Here is a 3688-nt window from a genome sequence, read left to right on the forward strand (position 1 = left end):
AAGAGATTGCACATCCTGTCCGGCCGATGACTGGACGTCGTTGCCGTCATGGACAGCCCTCGGAACTACGCCGCCGTCATGGACGGCCCCCTGAACTACTCCTCCGCCAGTGCCTCCCGCCCGGCCGGCCTCCTGACCTGCTCGGTCGCCGTCGCTGCCTCCCGCCCGGCCGGCCTCCTGATCTGCTCCGTCGCCACCGGGGCCTTCTGCCTGGCCGGCCTCCTGAACTGTTTTCTGGGCTCTTGGACTGTCAGCCTCCGGGCCGGCCCCCCTGAACTTTTTTGGGACTATTGTCTGGGCCTCTGCGCCTTTTGTGAGCTCTTTTGTTTATTTGCTTTTGGACTTTGCCTGGGCCTTGGTGCTGTTGTTTTGGACTTTGTTTCTGTGTTTTGTTCTGTTGCTTTCCGGGCTCCAGTGTTTGCACTTTTTTTTGTTTTGTTGTTTCTGGCTCCTTGTTTTGTTTGGGCGACGACCCAGGCATCCTAACAGTACCCCCCCCCTTAAGGGCTGGCTTCCAGACAGCCCAAACCAAAACATCAAAAAAAAAACAAAAACAACCCAACCAGGGTGGGCGGCGGGGGAAACAGGATGGAGGGCTCGAACTCACACTCCGTTCAGGTGGCGCGGGAGATGTTTCAGCCCTCATCTGTTCCCGCCCACCCTGGTTGGGTTGTTTTTGTTTTTTTATGTTTTGGTTTGGGCTGTCTGGAAGCCAGCCCTTAAGGGGGGGGTACTGTTAGGATGCCTGGGTCGTCGACCCAGGGCTTTTGAGTTTATATTATTTATACTGTCTAGTTTTTGGTTTCTTTGAGTTCTATCTATGGCTTAGTCTCTGTCTTCTTTAGTTGCTCTGTCTCCCCTATCACCTGCATCCCCTTGTCTAGTTCGCTGTCTATGTGTATCTTAAGTTCCTATATCCCCGTGTTCAGTCAGTGTTGTGTCTGCCCTGTTCCCACGTCTCTGTTCCCTTTTGTTATAGTGCCTGCCCGTGAGTCTGTGTTATGTTTCCTGTTTTACTTTGAAAGTCCATGTCTGATGTTAATGTGTCTGGTTTTGCTTCCCCTTGTCTCGTTAGGCCTGATTTGCCCCAGCTGTGTTTCCCTCCTGTTACCCATTCCCTGATTGCTCCCTCTGTGTATTTAAGCCCTGTGTTTCTCTGTGTCTGTGTCGCGATCTACCGTTTATTTTGCTGTGTGTTTTGTCAATCCGCCGGTGTTAGTTTATTTTTTGACCTTTTTTCCCCAGTTATGTTATGTTTGAGTTCAGCATTAAAGCTGTTTTGGTTTAAGTTCTGTCTCCGGAGTCTGCACCTTGGGTCCTATTCCTGCCTGCACACAGCCACACCTAACATCTTTCAGCCCAATTCTACTTTTTCTGCATAATCCATCATACAAAATGTAATCAAATGGAAAAGTCTCTTTTTAAAACTTGTTTTATTAGTTTTAATCTTTTAACTTTATGCATCAAGCAAAAATTTAATTATCTGCAACATTCTCTGACTGGAAGAAATTTGTTTAACATTTAAACCTATTTTCTGCACATTCCAGCACATAAAATAAAATATTTTTTGTGTTTACACTCAGTCTTTCAAATAGATGCAAGTAAAACACAGCAGAAAATAAATAAATCAGGAGTAGGGGTAGGCGGAGGGTGGATACCCTGGTGCAGGTGTGCCGCGGTCAGTGGAAGAATCCGCGAGTTTCTCTGTGAGTTTCCCATTACGTCGTAGCACTCGGTGCTTGTTGGAAGTTTAGGGTTTTTTCGCTGTAAAAAGAAGTTTTCTTCCCACGCACAGCGGACACTAATGTTTTTGTCACTTTTTATGGAATCAAACTCAAAGTAAGGTCAGTACTTCCACGCTTTAAACGCTGCACGCTCATACTCTCTCTGCACTCGATATATGATCCATTGTTGATCTGCACACAGCTGTTGTCACGAACGGCGCACTCGCTTACGTCACTGTCGTGAGACATTCTCGCAAAAAATCACGGTTTTAGTAACGCAGTAACGCAGCGTTCCTACGGGAAAGTAACGGTAATCTAATTACCGTTTTTGCAATAGTAATCCCTTACTTTACTCGTTACTTGAAAAAAGTAATCGCATTACAGTAACGCGTTACTGCCCATCTCTGGTCTTGAGTGACTGTATCTAACAGTAGCTGGTATTTCTGACAATTCCTTTGTGTGACCCACTCATGTGTTGAGCCATATGTCTGTCCATCTTAGCCATGATGCCTGACAGGAGCTTCCACGTGGCGCTGAGGCAGGTTATTGGTTGGGACCAGCCTCTTCTGGGAGGGATTACTTTTTTGGGGAAGTAATCAGTAATTAGTTACTGGTTACTTTTACAAGTAACTTGACCAACACTGCACAAGACTGTAAGATGAGATTGACCAACCTGAAGGTGCTTTATATTATAAAGTAGAGACTCTAAAACTACATGATCCTACTACCAAGGAGATGGACTGTCCCTGTATGTTCTGCATAGGCCTAATCAGCATCTATGCCCTGCCAGTCGTCAGGTACAGGAGATAGAAGCCGCTGACATCAAGATAAGAAAGCTCCTTACCATGCATGGAGGGTTTCAACCTAAATTCAACACCCTGAGACTGTATGCTAAGCAGAAGGAAGGAAGGAGGCCAAGGAATAGTGAGTTTTAGAAATGCAATCCAGGAAACAACAGAGATCCACGAGCACATCAGGAAGATGACCACGACTTATCATGGATGCATGTACGTGTAGTACACAGGAACGGTACAGAAAATACGTATTTTAAAGGCTCTGGAAAGAAAAGGATGAGACATGTATCTAAAGACCTCAGAACAACTGTCAAGACAGTAGTGAAGGACTTAGCCAAGTGGTGAATTCCTTTTGAAAAAATCCACTTCACACCTTTAAGCCACACTAAAGTCTGCTAAGGACAACCTGCAGCAAAATCATCCATACTGGAAGCTGTTTGGGCAGATCATACGCAGCTGTGGTTCTTTGGCTTTATGTGTGGTGAAAGAAGGCTGAGGCTTACAAACCAAAGAACATCTAATAATGGAACTTGGTGGTAGGAGTATTATGTTGTGGGGATGGGTCTGATGTCTGGAACTGGGAAACTTGTCAAGATGGAAGGATTAACCCTCATAATGTCCTGAGGGTCCATACACCTGTGGACCTCAGGGGACAAAAATGTATATAAGTGTATATAAGTATAAATTATCAATCAATACACCTGAGTTTTACTTAAGACTAACACATTACCACAAATTGACCCTTCATTTTACAATTTAGGGGCACCAAACCTTGTTTACATAAAGTATCGTCTGTTTTTGAGCGAAAATAAAACGAGACAATAAAATATTTAAATGTTTAGATTATTTTGACTGTCTGAATAACCACAGAGGGCTGTATGTTGAACTTTAGTGAGAATGTTTTTTTAATCATTTACAAATTTTAAATGGCAGCACATAATCACAGCTGCTGTCTTCAGGGGTCAAAATGTCCCCATCTGCTTTGATACTTAATTAATATGAAGTCGATTTTCCCCCACTTTAATTAAAACTTAATTCAAACATTTTGACACTATTTCTTTATTTCATTTCAAATTTATATCTGATAAAACCTTATTTATACAAAATAATTCTTTGTTTTTGGGTAAAAAAATAAATGAAATCATCAGTTATCGTGATTATCGTTTCACA

General features: G+C 43.4%; 1 protein-coding gene across 1 annotated transcript in view; it reads left to right on the plus strand.

Annotated features, from left to right (window-relative positions):
• Positions 1-3688, plus strand: part of dmd (dystrophin) — a gene marked incomplete at its 3' end in the record, with an annotated part of 309815 nt that overhangs the window by 146433 nt on the left and 159694 nt on the right.

Source organism: Haplochromis burtoni, unplaced genomic scaffold (assembly GCF_018398535.1).
Source record: "Haplochromis burtoni strain Fernald_Lab_line unplaced genomic scaffold, NCSU_Asbu1 Contig_205, whole genome shotgun sequence".
Taxonomy (NCBI): Eukaryota; Metazoa; Chordata; class Actinopteri; order Cichliformes; family Cichlidae; genus Haplochromis; species Haplochromis burtoni.